This window comes from Colobus angolensis, unplaced genomic scaffold, assembly GCF_000951035.1.
Source record: "Colobus angolensis palliatus isolate OR3802 unplaced genomic scaffold, Cang.pa_1.0 Scaffold276, whole genome shotgun sequence".
NCBI classification, from domain to species: Eukaryota; Metazoa; Chordata; class Mammalia; order Primates; family Cercopithecidae; genus Colobus; species Colobus angolensis.
The window spans coordinates 2,316,753-2,333,613 of NW_012115999.1; the positions used below are offsets into that span (position 1 = coordinate 2,316,753).

The following is a 16,861-nucleotide window of genomic DNA, read 5'->3' on the forward strand; positions in this document are numbered from 1 at the left end:
GGACTTTGCTCTGGCTTGAGTCACGTGTCCACACCCTGAATCAAACATCTGAGGTCATGGAGAAGAAGTACACTGATCGGAAGATCCTATTAATAGTGAAAAGTTTGAGGAAGAGAAGCAGCAATTGCCTCTATAAAGGGATGCTACTCCTAGAAAAATGATGGGTGCTGAGAAGGCCAAATGATCAGTGCCTACTGAACTGTCCCATAGGTATTTAGGTAGATATGGGTAATAAACTTCTTGTGAACTAGCCCACTACATGGAATGCAATGTAAGGAAACACAGCTTGGTTCTGACACCAACTAGCTGTGTGACCTTGGACCTCATAATTTGTCTCTCTGCATTTTGATTACTTGTATAAACAACGGTCTTTCCCCTGACCCCGCCTTGAGTAGGGCTCTTTGAGGTTGGACAGAAGGTATTACTTATATTTACATCTTCAGGATTGAGTACAAAGTATAGCCCTTAATTAGTACCCCATGATGTGGCTGTTTTTTAAGTTAATATCCAAGCAAAGTTTTTGATGTTACTTACTGAGGTACTTGTCACAACTAGATTTTTTTAATGAAGAAAAGGGTGAATGGAAAATAAACAAACAAGATAAAGCCAAGTGCATACCATAAAGTACTGTAGAAAACAATGATGGGCCGGGCGCGGTGGCTCACGCCTGTAATCCCAGCACTTTGGGAGGCCGAGGCGGGCGGATCACAAGGTCAGGAGATCGAGACCACGGTGAAACCCCGTCTCTACTAAAAATACAAAAAATTAGCCGGGCGCAGTTGCGGGCACCTATAGTCCCAGCTACTCGGGAGGCTGAGGCAGGAGAATGGCGGGAACCCGGAAGGCGGAGCTTGCAGTGAGCCGAGATCGCGCCACTGCCCTCCAGCCAGGGGGACAGAGCGAGACTCCGAGCAAAGATGGGAGATGAAAAGATACTCTATAATTAAGGTTGCCAGATATAGAAAAATAATAACAGAAAGCCAAGTTAAATTTGAATTTCTGATTAAAATGAATAATTTTAGTATTCTATATGTATGCTGTATTAAGGATACATTTATAGTAAAAAAAAAAAAAAATTATTTAGTGTCTGTCAAAAATTTAGCTTTATCTGGATGTCCTGTATTTTATCTGGCAACCCAGTCTATAATCAGGTTTTCCATACCCAAAAGATAAGGACCAAACCAGTTGCTCAGGTGAATTGAGTTTTTCCTAATACCAGATTTCTCCTAATAAAAGAGTAGTGGAATGCCTAATAATACTTGGTTAGCTGAGCTTTCCTAGACTCTTGGTTTTCTCCTCTGTACGATGAAGGAGTTTGAATCAATAGCCTATAAGCTTCCTCCTTGTACCAATGTCCTGTGATTGTTTGTGATTTTTCATACCCTGGGATTATGCTTTTTGACTAGATGGCTCTGCTGCAGTCAAAACTACCAACTGCAGTACTTTCATTTAGCTGAATTATTTACTTCACTCAAGGTGCTGATGTAGCCGTGCTCTGATTCCCCAAACCTTTCGTGCCAGTTCTGGCTGGCGGCTCTTGTGCCCAACCCAAAAAGACTAGAGACAGTTGCTTTCCCTCTCTCACTCATTATACATGTGCATTTTACTGCTAACCTCCTAGGCCCAGCAGAAGCAGTGGTGACTGCAGCTTTCCTGAAGGAAGTTAAACTGAGGCCTGGAGTTTAAGTACTGCTCAGTAAGCAAAAGAAGACTCAGGGAAACAAAGCAACTAATCCTGGGTGGTTTGGCCAGTAAGTCACTGAGTGCTAACTTGTATCCAAATTCTACAGCCTTTGCCCTAAGCAACAGTGTCTAACAAAGAAGCTGAAGCCCAGATCCTTGGAGAAGTTTGTTTAGTTTACCACAGTAGGACCCAAGTGAAGCTCTCTGAGTTTAGATTCATTTCTTTAACTTATTTTTTTTCTTATTTTTATTTTTTGAAGCCTGCATGTTTGAGAACAGAGAGTCTGGAAAATACTTTCTGTTTGTGAAATCAAAAGTTTGTTTGTTTCATGGACCAAACTGGTAATAGTTCAATGAAAAGATGTCAGGCTTACAAGATCAGGCCTCTAGACCACCCTTCCTCACTTGGTTTCTGTCTGCCCTGAGATGGCCTAATTCAGTAGTCGGACAACTGTTTGCATTTCCCCGAAGATATCACTCCCAAGCCTTTGAGCCTCTCCTTACCTTTCCCAAGACCCAGCTCAAGAATCACAGCTTCTGAGAAATCTCTCCTAGTTCCCTCAAGCAGAGCAAGGCATTGTCAATAAGCTCTGAGTGCCTACAACTCTTACTACATAACACTATGATTCCTTGTTTACACATCCTTCGTCCACTAAATCATAAGGTCCTCATACAATTTTTTGCTTTTTTATCTGTTTATTTTATATCTACATACCTCTGACATTTAATGTAGCACCTAGCATAAAGTTCGAGCTCAGTAACTATTTGCTGAAGGGAGAAAAGAGGAAAAGGAGGAATGAAAGGAGGGAGGCAGGAACAAAGAAAGGGTATTTGCGTTAGGGTTCTCCAGAGAAACAGAACCAAGAGAAGCTCTCTCTCCTCTCTCTCTCTCTCTCTCTCTCTCTCTCTCTCTCTCTCTGTGTGTGTGTGTGTGTGTGTGTGTGTGTTTGTGTAGCGAGAGAGAGAGAAAGATTACAAAGTATTGGCAAACATTCATTGATGACATAGGCCAGGTAGTCCCATGATCTGCCCACTGTGAACTGAAAAACCAGGAAAGTTGTTGGTGGTGTAATCTGAAGGCCTAAGAGCTGGAGAGAAGATGGTATAAATTCCCATCTGGGTTTGAAGGCCTGAGACAGGATCACCAAGGCAGGGAGAAGACTGATGCTCCAGTTCAAGCAGACAGGCAGAGAGGGCAAATCCTCTCTTCCTTTATATTTTTGTTCTATTCAGATCCTTAATGAATGGGATGATTCCAAGCCACACTGGAGAGGGCAATCCACTTCACTCAGTCCACCAATTCAAATGCTAACCTGTGGTAGAAACTCCCTCACAGACAGATACACTCAGAAATATTGCTCGGGCAGACATCTGTGCATCCCGTGGTCCAGTCAAGTTGACACAGACATTAACCTATCACAGTTTCTGTGCAGTCTCTAGAAGAAGGGAAGCCCCCTGATGTTTTGTTTGTTTCTTCTATTATTATTCTCTTGGTGACTTCTTTTAACAGTTTCCTTTTATTTGTTTTTGGGCTTTATACATAACCAATTTTAATAAGTCCCCACTGTTTTTTAATATTGAACCATTAGGAATAGGACTTACAATTGTCTGGACTGTGCCACAAGGTCTGAATCAAGGCTGGAGATACATTGGGAGGAAATCTGTCATTATCTACCTCAGTTTTTTCTTTAGTTTGTGTCTTCTCTCTTTGTACTTTCGGGCATAGGCTCAGTTAGTTGCTCATAATATAAGGATAAATGCAATGAAAGCAATTTGCCAGTGCCGTTCACTCACACATCCAGTCATGTCACCAACTGCTGCCAATTTTCCTTCATAAATATTTTCCATATCTGCTTCATCTTCTCTAACCACCCTGCCACTGAGTTGGGCCAAGCTTTCCACCTCCGTCTTCTGAAGGATTTGCCACAGCCTCATGATGTTCAACCAGCCTCTCCACTTCCCTACCTCTGATCTATCCCCTATCCAACCATGAGAACGAGTTTGCTAAAACTCAACTCTCAATTGCTTAATTGTCTTTACTTGTCTTCTATTAGTCTTCAACAGAAAGAACTGGTCTCTCTGAGAATAACACCATTTGCATTGGAGGAGGGTCTACCCTAATAACTTCATTTTAAATTGATTGCCTCTGTGAGGACCCTATCTTCAAATAAGGTCACATTCTGAGGTACTGGGGATTAGAAGTTCACCATGTGAATGTTGGAGGGGCACGGTTTAACTCATAACATCACCCATCCAGCTTCTTTCATACCTTGTTTTTATACACATTGGTTCATTTGCTTGAGATGCTTTTCCTCCCAGCTCCTAAGTGCCACAGGTAGATTTGAATAATTAAAGTCTTCTATTTTCTCTTCATCTTGTTCATCATTTTCTTGTATTCCTCTTCTATTATAACCTTTCTTTCAATGAATAATATCTATTGGTTTCCATGTCTGTCTCTCTACCTATCCTTTAGGGCAAAGATCCCCTAATTTGCCATTTTGTTCCTAGTGCCTAACAGTTTTTGGTATAGTGTGGATAATTAGATTTGTTAGAATAAATAAATTAGAATGGATGAGACACAGAAATTGACACATAAAGTGAGCCCCCCCAAAAAGCTTAAAAGTTATCCAAATGAAGAAAATGAGAAAGAGCTTTCCAGGACTGTCCACAGAAGTGACATAATATGATATGTTTATTGAATTATTAGTATATAAATTAGTAAGTTAGAAATTATAGAATGTATGACTAGAAATGTAAGCAGAGACATATTATAAAGGGCCTTGTGAGCCAAGGAGTGTGGTCAGTATCTTATACTCACTCATTCATTTTATACACACAAACACACACATACACACACACACATTTACTGACTTCCTAGCACATCATGTTAAACCATTGAAAAGTCCCAAGAAAGGAAATTACATGGCCACATTTGTTTATTAGAATATTGTTAGTTTTGATAGCAAAGTAAAGACAGATTGAAGAGAGTCAAGACTGGAAACGGGGGCCATTGAAGAAGTTGTTGTCCTGGCCCAGGCCTGAGACGATAAATAAACCAGCACAGATATTACAGAGATTGAGAGGAGGGGGGTGAATCACAGTAATACTTCGGAAATAAAAGCAAATAAATTTGATGGCTGATTAAACAAGAGACATAAGAGAAGTTAAGGAGGAAAAGATAAATCCCATGTTTGGCTGGGTGATTGGTTGGATGATAGAGCCATCCCTGGAAGCTTCAAAGATAGAAGAGAATCCAGTTGGAATGCATTGAGAGGTGGGATGGAGTAGAGGATAAAATACAGAGGAAAATAAAAGTTGAGTTGAGTTGCAAGTGTTCAAGAAATATCCCATGGGAGATAGCAGGTAGATGGCCATCTCTACCAGTCTAAAACTTGAGAGAGGTTTTGGCTGGAGTTGTGGATACTGTAGTCATCTATATAGAGAATATAACTGAAGTCACAGTAATAGATCCATGTTCCAGAGAAAATGGATATAGTGAGAGGAAGTCGGGACTAATGATAAAACTCTAGGCTTAGCAGCAGTAATCCACCAGCTTTGGCTTTGTCCTATGTCTTGGTAACCCACATATTTGGAAGACTACAGACTTTCTAGGTTCATATTGAATATTATCATCTAGGAATACATTAGTTTATGAAAACAAATACAATCAAATCCATGACTTTGAAGAGTGACAACCAAAAAAAAAAAAAAGCCTTTGGTGATCTCATTTTATTTTGTTCATTTATTTTGCTGATTTTATTTTTTTGTTTGGAGTAGTGCAATGTATTAAAAATATAGTCATTATTCATAAACCAAATCTCCCCAAGGAGCTCATTCAAAGTTATAATTGCATTAATTAAGTTAGATAAAACAGGTGAAGCTTATCCACCCTCTTTTCACCTCCATGAAAGGAAACAGAAGTACATGGAAGTAAAAAAATCTTTACCTGGCAGATACCCTATTCAATCATCACACAAAATGGGAGGACTGGAATCCTCCACTTTGAGGCATGAAAACCTAGCTATCAATAATGGGCATGTCACAATTGATATTTACTGGTAGAGTCAGCCATTTGCAGATTCTATTCTGTCAAGCTATATAACCATGTTCCCTCCCCTCAGCATCTTGGTTTCTTTCCACTTTCCCAGTGCAGCCATCCAGCCCAGAACACAAGAAAAGAGCTGATAAGCCTACTTTTCCTCAACAAACACCTGTGGTAAGCGAAGGCTGTGTCTACTTCTTGACTGTTATATTAATATTTGTGTATTCTTAAATAGTCTCTCCAAATTCTCAAATTTCTTCATCTGTAAAATGGAATTTGTACTGATTTTTCTACCTAATATTCTTGCATTACAAACTACCTTTGGGTTTGACTGTTTTCCTTCTAGTAAAATCATTGGTAGGACTTTTTCTGGCAGGTTAAGCCTTTCTAATTCCTTGGTTGTGGTATCACAATACCCTTGACATAAATACCCCACTTCTCCGCATTATATTGAGAAAATAATCCAAAAGAAAGAGTAAATTTTGTGCCATAGACATTCTTTGAAATATTATCTATCATAGAAGATGATATCTCACAACAGGAGATTAAGTAAATATTCACTTAATAGAATTGTATGCAGCTCTTAAAATGGCATATTTATGAAGAAAGAACTAAAGGGGAAAAGATAAAGGTGATAGCCACTTATATTTCTATAATAATCATAGCCATATGGAAATGATTTAGTCATTTAGGCAAGGACTTTAAGAGGACATTCATAAATGAATTTTTAAAAGTCAAATTCTAATAATCTTGTGGTCATCCCTGCTATTACCGTTTAACAGAAGAGAAAACTGGACTCAGGAATTGCCCAAGACCAGTTTTAATATGTTGAAGTAGCAATATTGTGAGTGAATTGTCTTTTTTTCATTGTGTCTTCCATTAATGATGTTGGATGATTTTATGCAATTTTTGTTTTAATATTTGCTAGAAAGAAGACTGGGATAATGAGTTCCATCTTGCAATAAGTAAACAGCGTGTTCATTTTTAATTCTGCAATTAGAAGTATAAACTTTAGAACTGGGCAGTCTCTGTATTCCATTGCTGTTGTGGAAAATGCCTTGCAATCATTTTGGAAGTGAGTTCCTCCCACTCTCCATGTCCTGGGTGCTCAAATGGAAAGGTCTCTTCACCCCCCTCCTTTGTCTTTTCCCATAATCACTCATGACAGTGGCTGAGAATCTCTGTTGATCATTAATTGGATAAAAGAAATAGGCTTGAGCCATCTCTTTGACTGAAATTGTACCATTATTGTGAGCCCTGTGGCTCTCTCGCTCTCTCTAGCTTGGCTCCAGCCCCTTTAAGACTGCTCATGCAAGCTAGCTCAGCACATCACTGAGAGAAAACTTGAAGACTCACTTAAATGATTGACCTATTTCTGGGCTCTCTGTTGTTGCAAATTACAAGAGTATACTGTGTGCATTTTCAGGTAATTTGATACTATTACCTTAAAACTCACTGGTTCCGCCTCCCCCTTCCCTCCTCTGTTCAGATGGAATATCTGACCTTTTCCCTTGGCAGGCTGCTTCTCTTTTCCAGGTAACTGATGGTGATTTTATACCCTGGATGATAATCAATATGTAGAAGCTGTCTTTATTGATTTGGATAAAACCACCAATTATGGCTATTTTGAGCAGAGCTCAATGGGATTAGATGTGATTACATGGCAATGGGGTGTGAGCCCATCAGCAACTCAGGGGCTGCTGTGAGGCTATTTAATTGTTACAGATGAAACACAAATGGGTGCTATAACCACTTCCCACTCAGAAGACATACCTGCACCTTTCACAGGGCAGAACCTCCAGGCTGGACCACCTGGCCATGCACTTAGGACTCCATGAGTCTGGTTCACAGATAGCGCAGATAAAATGGCTCAAGGAGAAGCAATGGCCTTCATGAATCCTGTTTACTCCAGTCTTGGCTGTGTCATTTTTCCAGAAATCAGAGGCAGCAACATTTCCAAAAATATATGGATTTCAGGCAGATCAGTAAGAATGTCAGGCAGCAGGAAAAGAGAACACAGCAGGCTTTAGCTCAGGCAGTATCCTTAGCTTGGAATGTTGGAGTGTCCTTCCCAGAATCCCCATCCTGATAGTCGCAGATTCTCTGCTGCCTCCTCTGAAAACCTTCCTTGTCATCTCTTCTGGAAGATGATTCTATATCCTAGCGATTAGCAACATAGATTTTGAAGTTCCCCTGTTACTTCTTAGCTAAGTAACTTTACACAAGTTACCAAACTTTTCTATGAACAATTTGTACAATATGGACAATGTTGAAATACTTAAAACTGTACTTGGCCCTCATCCCCAGCCTTCCATTTGCAATGAAAAAATATTGGAGTCAGAGATTCCAGTGCACGTCTCTGCTCTCTATTCTTCTCAGCTATGTGGCTATGCCTACACTTCCTCATCTGCAGTAGTTACATGATTTAGCATGTGCAATGGCCTCAGCCTACAGAAGGTACGCTCTCTCCCTGATTATTATTTTTCTCCTCTCAATCAGTTACTGAGTGAATTGTCTGGATCTTAGACATCTAGGACCACACGTTTCCTCCAGTCACTGAGGGCTTGGTAGCACAATATGATCATAATAATAACAACGACACAGTCTTATTCCATTCATTGATTCATTTATCCATCCGTTCATTCAAGAAGTGTTTATTGAGCGTTCATTAAAGGAGGGACTGTTATGAGCACTGGGGTATATGGCGCTGAGCAAAACAAACGAGGTGTCTGAAACAATGGCGCCTACATGCCAGTGAAAGGGGAGAGATAGTAAACATATGGAAACAAATAAATGGAACAAGATAATTTAAGTGCTGTGGAAATATAAATCAGGGTTATGTGACCAAGAGTGACTGGGACATGAGCACTGGGAAAAGGCTGTTGATTTGATTAGACAGTGCCTCTCTAAAGGGATGACATCAAAACTATGACCTGGAGGCCACAAAGGGTCTTTCAGGTGAAGTTCTAGAAAGAGTTGCAACAAGGTCATGAGGCGGAAACAGACTGGTATGTTCAAGGAATGTCAAAGGCAATCTGGACAGTCCACAGCAAGCAATGGGAAAATCTCCTTGAGCAAAAACGCAGGTGCTCCCGCCCCACTGAAGTCATTAGTTCCTACTTATTTCAGGATTCCTGCACTGACTCAGGAACAATCATGACTGAACTCGTGGCTCCCTTGTGGTGACTCTGCAGAGTCACACTGAATGTGGGGCCTGGGCTTTTTATTCCTGCAGTTCCTGTTATGCTATTTGATATCGTCAGTGTTGATAGAGGTCTAGCCACTGCCCTGTTCTTCATAATCACCACACTAGAGCAAGGATAGAAATGCGTGTTTCGGGAACAGAATATTTCTCCTTGTGTGTATTGTACTCAAGACTTAGACCACAGAGCAGACTTGTGATTAGTTTCCTTGCCAACCCTAATGGAGTAGAATCTATTTATACGATCTTGTCTTCAGGTCATTCAGACTACCCTAGAAGAGCATCCTGGAACCCTTTCACTAATGTGGGAGTTCAACACATTTAAAAAGTATGGGATCATGCTCTATTCCACATAACTCTTCTCTTTTCTGGTATACTTAGTGGATAGGAGCCCAGGCATGGAGTCAGATGGACCTGGGTTCAAGCCCCTTTTCCACTGATTGAGTGAACGTGAGCAAGGGAAATAATCTCCCTGTGCCTCATCTTCCTCTTCTGTAAAATAGGCAGAGTAATCATAACTGCATCATAGTTTATAAAACACCAGTACAGGACCTATCGTATAAAAAGACACAATAGTTGTTCTTCAGTGTTGTTACTTTTGGACCAAGATGTACACCTTACCTTGACCTTCTTCTTGTTCTTCTTCTTCTTTTTTTTTTTTTTTTTTTTTGAGGTGGAGTACAGTGGCGCAATCTCCACTCACTGCAACCTCCGCCTCCAGGGTTCAAGTGATTCTCCTGCCTCAGCCTCCCAAGTAGTTGAAATTACAGGCACCCACCCCCACACCTGGCTGATTTTTGTATTTTTAGTAGAGACGGGGTTTCACCATGTTGGCCAGGCTAGTCTCAAACTCCTGACCTCAGATGATCCACCCGCCTCAGCCTCCCAAAATGCTGGGATTACAGGTGTGAGCTACCGCACCCGGCCCTGACTTTATTCTTTTAAGAAGAGTACCTTCCCACTTCCTGTGACACTAAGCTGTGATTTTTATTATCCATGGTTTGGACAAAATGAGACACACCCATCAACTGGTTTGTTGAATTACTGATTTCTTAATTACTGAGTAACTGATCCCTCCAAAGAGGATCCCCAGACCCTCATAGAAGTGAAACTCTTCTCAGCAGGGCCTGGATTTATAGGCGATAACACAGCTGAGTTCCTTTTTTGGAGTTCCTTAAAACTGCAAAAAACAAAACAAAACTCAGAGCTCAGACTGTACTAGCTACTCTGATTTACGCAGACACCTGGACATGCATTAAATTCACGGTGTCAGAAAACAAGCGTGGAAAACCCACTGAAGCACCAATCCATTTTTTCCCCTCTTGCCTTTCATGTGCTTTTGAGTAACTGAAGAACATTCTTGTTTAAAGTAAAAAAAAAAAAAAAAATACTAGTATAGTTTGCTTTTGGAGAGAGCTCCTTATAAAACCTGCAGGCTTTGGGGGGGCTGAAAAACAGAACAATTGGAAACTCCAAGTGTGACTTCTGGCCCCGTCATTTAAGGCTGAATTCTTCTCTCTGAGACACAGTGATGGTTACCATTTCATAATTTAGACTCCCGCCGTGCACTTAAGTCCTATTCACAGGAGGAGTAGCTCACTCAGCCTGCAGTAAAGGTAGAATATGCAATAGTTCTGTGGTGTTGTTGGAACAGGGCTGACAAGAGAGAATTTTCCTGCTAATCCTCTATCCATTCTGACACCAGCCTGGCATTTGGGAAGTGGAAGGGAGATAAAGATTAGGACTACGCAGGGTGAGCAGAGACATGTAGCAGCCTATATGCAAGTGTCGCTTCTCAAATACAAAACTGAGAAATAGATCACATTTTACACTGAAATTTTGCACTGCTTCTGAGCATCTTGCCAAAAGCTATTCAGAAGACAGCAAATATTTTAGGATTAAGGGTCTCCAAATCTGAGCAGAACAGGCCCAGCCGTGGAGTAGGTCAGCACTTCTGAGGCAGTTGCTTTCACTTTTTGTGGCCATGTTTGTATCCATGTCATGACTGAGTCAGGAAACCCGCCTGTTCTGTTTTGTTTTGTTTTACCAGTTTTGGTTGTTTGACCATCAGATTATACAATCGCTGAGACTCAACATGCTACAACTCAACTTGGCTGCAAAGATAGCAAAACATAGCATTTTTAAAAATCTGCCAGTCTTTAGAGAGTTGAATTGCATAATGTCTGTAGCTTACCAAGTGTTTTTCCATCTTCAGTCTGATACAACCAAGCTGAATAGTCTTCACAAGGTGATGTTTATGGTTGCTAAGACAGAAGACAGTTCCCACCCTAAGCCCTGTTCCCTCTTCCCTCTGCTTGCTCCCTGGGTGACTTCCTTCTTTCCTTTAATTAGTCATTCAATTGGTCTAAACTTCATTTTAACAAATGAATTCATTGCAATATGCATGTGGTTGCAGCCACCACCTGATGCTGATGGCAGCCTGCTCCCTCTTCTCATCCACAAGTGAGTACTGCTGTCTGCTGCACACACATTTCCACCTGGCTGCCTCATGAACACTTCTGCTCACCTTCCCCAGTCCCAAACTCTGCGTTCCTCACACTTAAATGCAAAGCTTAACTCATTCTCTTTCCTCCTCCTTCTTCCGAATTTCTAATTGATGGAAAGCTATCAGCACATTTTGCCCAAGCCAGAAACCTAGGTATAACTATTGATCCAGCTCCTTTACCAATCTTATACAATTGATTAATAAAACTTGCCCACGCTGCCTGTTAATATCCCTGAATTCTGTGCCTTTTCCTGTTGTCACTGTAGCTTAAGCCAACATCATTTCTTACTGGGATCAATGCATCAGTCTCCCTTCATTTCTCCTCACCTCTATTCTTGTCTAATTTCAATAGACTCTATGAAAGTAAGAGTCATCTTTCTGAAATGCTTATTTGACTATGTCACTCACTACCAAAATCTTTCAGTGGCTCTCCATGGCCCTCAGTCCAACCTCCTTTGTTTGGCTTAAAAGTTTTCCATACCTTAACCCTTTCCTACCTATATAGCCCTGTTTTCTACTGCCATCTGCCTTCTTCTACCCTCCAACTCTCCCCCAGTCTCTCTACCCACCTCCCTAGCCTCCTTTCTCTCTCTCACCTCCTTGCATAAATGTATGGAGCCCTTGCTTCTTAAACAGCACTCCTTCTCTTCTCTGCCTGTTTTTTCCCTTTTACCCCTAAGTTAGCTAGTGGAACATCCTCCAGGAAGAATTCTCTCATCACCCTCCTCCCTCATTAAACTGTGACCTCCTTAAAGATAGAGCCCATGTCTTCTTTACTTCTGAAAGTCAGTTTCTAGCAGAGGGCCTCCCACATGGTGCTTCATAAAAACTCAAAGGTTGAATGAGAATTTCCATCTCAATGTATGACTGAGAGTCTAAATGCAGCTCTCAGCCCAACATGTTACCCGGAAGGCCTCAGTGACCTCTCATGAAGAGTGACTCCCTATGTCCTCTTGGGTTTTCCCTGCATCTGAAGTGAGCACACAATTAAATGGCCATCACTTACAGTTAAAAGCCAAGCAAACCTTCCATACCTTTCTGGAAATTCACAGTAGCTCTGTTTTCATTTTGCAGATGAGAAAATTGAGGCAAGAGAATAGGTGGCCAAAAATACCCTCATAGACTTGAGAAAGTCCATCTTGATGCTATCCAGTGAAACTTAATGGCAACCCAGGAGCCAGGCAGCCTGCTTTATTTTGGAAATGAAAATGTCAGTATAGTATAGTTGATGAGAGTTTGAAGAGAAAAGATGCAGCAAAGTAGAGCGCTAACACCAATTCCAAACAATTATCAAGAATCATACTAAAGTTACTACGAATCAAAATATCTCATATTTATCTCATTTATTTCTCACAATAATCTTTTTATTTGTGTTTTTTTATAGTAAGAAATTAAAGCTCGAGAAGTTCAATACCTTGCCCAGAATCACACACACACTAGTGAACAGCATAGTCAACATTTGAACCAATCAGTCTGCCTAATTTCAAAGTCTACGTTCTTGGATGTGAGGGAGATCTGGCTGTGACATCTGCCACCCATTGATCACCAGGTTTGATCCAGCTGATCTGGCTGGCTAGGCAGGTGTCCCCTTCTTCCCTCAACACTCCATGTGTATCTCTCCCAAAGCTGCATGCTCGGTTGAAGAGGACGACCATCCCCAATAGAGAAGGGCCAGTCTTCCAGTAAAGGGTATACGAGTAGCTGTGCTCCCCTGCTAGAACCTCCAAATGAGCTTTCAAAGTCTACATTCTTCATCATCAAATGATATTGCCGCTCTAAAGAGAAAATTGAAAAATTCAGTAAGACTGCTCCTTATGTGTGACCAGGGCTATATATAGCAGACATTCCTTAACTATCTCTTGAATGAAAATGAGTGAGTGAAAAATTTGTCTAGAATCTTCTGCTGGTTTGTTTTCAGATTTCTTCTTTTTACAGAACAGACTCCCCAGGGGTCCTCAGGCCAAGTCAGACAGTATCTCTTGAGATTTTTTTTTTTTATGGAGTTTCACTCTTGTCACCCAGGCTGGAGTGCAATGGCACAATCTGGGCTCACTGCAAACTCCACCTCCTGGGTTCAAGCGATTCTACTGCCTCAGCCTCCCAAGTAACTGGGATGCTTGGGAGGCACCCGCCACCATGCCTAGCTAATTTTTTTGGAATTTTTAGTAGACACAGGGTTTTGCTATGTTGGCCAGGCTTGTCTCGAACTTCTGACCTCAGTTGATCCATGTGCCTTGGCCTACCAAAGTGCTGGGATTATAGGCATGAGCCATTGTGCCTGGATGAGATTTTTTTAAAGAGAAAATTCTAACCATTGACCATCTTAGACACGAACAAGATGCAAACATCTTGAGTAGCATTGCCCAACAGAGCTTTCTGTGACTAAGGAAATGTTCTAGAACCACATTGTACTATCTAGAGGTAGCCACCCATGGCTGTCCAGTACATGACATGTGGCTTGTGTGACTGAGAAACCAAATTTTAATTTAATTTTAATTAATATTAATTGAAATAGTCACATGTTGCCATTAGATGGCAAAGACATTTCATTCAACAGTTATTTACTGAGCACCGAGCTAGAGGATGTCAAATACTGAACTAGCTGATAAGTGAGGTGAAAACTAAAACAATTCCTTGTCCTCATGGAGCTATAGTCTCATGAAGCTAGATATTAATCAAATAATTATACCAATAAAAATAAAATTGCAGCAATAATGATTGTTATGAATGAAGGTTGTAGAGTCTATTGAGATCTGGACTAATCTGAGTGTCTCATGGAAGTTTCCTGAAGAAGGAATATTTGGGTCTGATCTGATGGATGTTAACCAGGTGAGAACCTTCCCTGTAGAGGCAAATTGTAGGAGAAGTCCTGAGACCGTTGGCAGAATAGGAACTAAAAGAGGGCAGAGAGGCTAGAATGCTAAGATCATGGGAGCAGTGTAGGGATGGCCTGGGTCACACCATATCAGGTCTTATAAAGCCACATTAAGGCCTCTATCTCTGTACCAAGCATAATGTGAATCTATTGAACTGATTTTGGTTGGATAAGGGGATGCAGGGAAACCAGTGAGGAAACTGCCCAGTAGTGATAGACTCAGTGAACATGGGAGCTCAACAATAGACATACACTAGAATCTCCCAGGTACAATACAACTTCTGTTTCATCCTTCTCTAGAGCCAGCCTTCCTACAGTTACATGCATGCCTAATTGCAGGGCTGGGTAGGAAGCCCCTCCCGCTACTACTCTCTGCCATCTCACAGGTTCTCATGCTGAAATCTCCTCTACCATCTACTACAAATCTACCCACCATACAAGGAGTGTTGCTTGTCTGTTTCAGGCTCATGGCTCCTTAGAATGAACTGTGAAGGTTACAAGAAGAAGAACATTTAATAAGCTTAGTGAGCCTCTTCTCTTTGCTCTCTTCCTCCCTCCCAAATAATATTGCTGTCTCACTTTTCCCTTCGCGTGGGACAGTCATTTATTCTTTTACTCTTGTGGTTACTCTTTCCAGCCAACCTCTGACAATCTACCTTTCTGATGCCTCTTGCCAAAGGCATCTCACAATCTCAAGGGAGGAATGAAGGTTCACATACATAACATAATACAAGATGGCAGGTGTTGAGTACCACCTTCATGGAGCAAGTCACAATAAGCACTTAGACAATAATAAATCAAGAGAGACTTTATAAAGGGATGATATGGGCTATGTCTTTAACAATGTGTGCACACAGGAGCAGGAAGCCTTTCTAAGAGATAAAAATGTACAGGCAAAGGTCAAGGTCAGGGAAAGGCAAGAACTGCAACTAGAATTGTTTGATTAGAGCCCTGAGGGAAGCAAGGCAGGCCCGACAAATTGAAGCCAGATGGCAAGGGGCCTTGAGTGTCACATAAAGCTATTTGAGCTGTTTTCATTAGGTAACAGCCATTGAAAATATGGGGAGGCCTAAACTAATCTGAGCAGCATCTCACAAAGATGAATCTTAGAGTCATGTATGGAAGAATTTCATTGGATAAGAGACCAAAGTCAAGGAAACCAGAACAAAAGCTTTTGAATGGCCTGGCCTGGGCTTTCTAAGGCTTCATCCTTTCTAAGTGTGCTGACTCTTGCTAAGTGCCTGACTCATTATTGTACACCTGCTTTTGTTTTAATGTATTTATTAAACACTTGCTAGACATTCACCATGCATGTCCAATGTCAGACTACAAAGTTGACCTCCATCCTATCACTATGTTTTATTCACCCTGCATCCATAGACTCTAGCAGAACTCAAGTCAAGTAGTAGTCACTTAACAGATATTTGTTGAAGGACTGGTCAACTTTGGTTGCTAAACCATTGCAGCAACAAAGATAACAACAATAACAACAGCATAAGTGATATCAGAGGTGTTTGAACCAGAGTGCCTCCATCTTGAATAGGGGCTGGGTATAATAAGGCTGAGACCTACTAGGCTGCATTCTGAGACAGTTAGGCATTCTAAATCACAGGATAAGACAGGAAGTCAGCATAAGACACAGGTCATAAAGACCTTGCTGATAAAACAGGTTGCAATAAAGAAGCTAGCCAAAACCCAGTAAAACCAAGATGGTAATGAGAGTAACCTACGTTCATCCCCACTGCTACACTTCCACCAGCACCATGACAGTTTACAAATGCCATGGCAATGTCTGGAAGTTACCCTATATGGTCTAAAAGGGCGAGGAACTCTCAGCTCTGGGAACTGCCCATGCCCTTCCTGGGAAACTTATAAATAATCCACTTCTTGTTTAAAATAACCATAAAATGGGCAACCAGCAGCCCAGGCTGCTGCTCTGCCTATGGAGTAGCTATTCTCTGTTCCTTTACCTTCTTGATAAACTTGCTTTCCCTTTGCACTGTGGACTCGCCCTGAATTCTTTCTTGTGCGAGATGCAAGAACCTTCTCTTGGGGTCTGGATGGGGACCCCTTTCCGGTAATAGTAATAAGAGTGATATCAGGGAGTCACTCTGTCCCAGGCAATGGTATAAGTGCATCACACAAATCAATTAATTTAATCTTCACGATTACCTTATGAGATAAGCCTATTACTGTTCCCATTTTACAGACAGGCAAACTAAGACCCCTAAGAGAAAGGTCTTGCTCAAGACATCACAGATATTAAGTAACAGAGTTGGAACACAAACCATAGCAATATATCAGCCTATGTTCTCACTCAGTATCTCACACCTCCTTTCATGGGGCTGTCTACTGATTTCCGGACTCTTCACCTTCCGCATTTGGCTTTATGTCTAGAATAGCAAGAAGCAGAGATGCTCTATAAGTAAAAGTTCATCCAGACAGCCCACTTAAGAATTTCTGGAAGGGAAGATTTCCCTCCCTCCCATCTCTATGGTCATTATGGTCACTGTCAGGCAAGAGAGGCCATTCAGAGGTACATCCTGAGACAAC

General features: G+C 41.2%; 1 long non-coding RNA gene across 1 annotated transcript; it reads left to right on the forward strand.

Moving 5' to 3' along the window:
* Positions 1–367: 367 nt before the first annotated feature.
* LOC105516151 lies at positions 368–12,757 on the forward strand. Its single transcript, XR_001002440.1, has 3 exons — positions 368–418; positions 5,832–5,899; positions 12,508–12,757. It is a non-coding gene; the product is annotated as an uncharacterized LOC105516151 (long non-coding RNA).
* Positions 12,758–16,861: the final 4,104 nt, after the last annotated feature.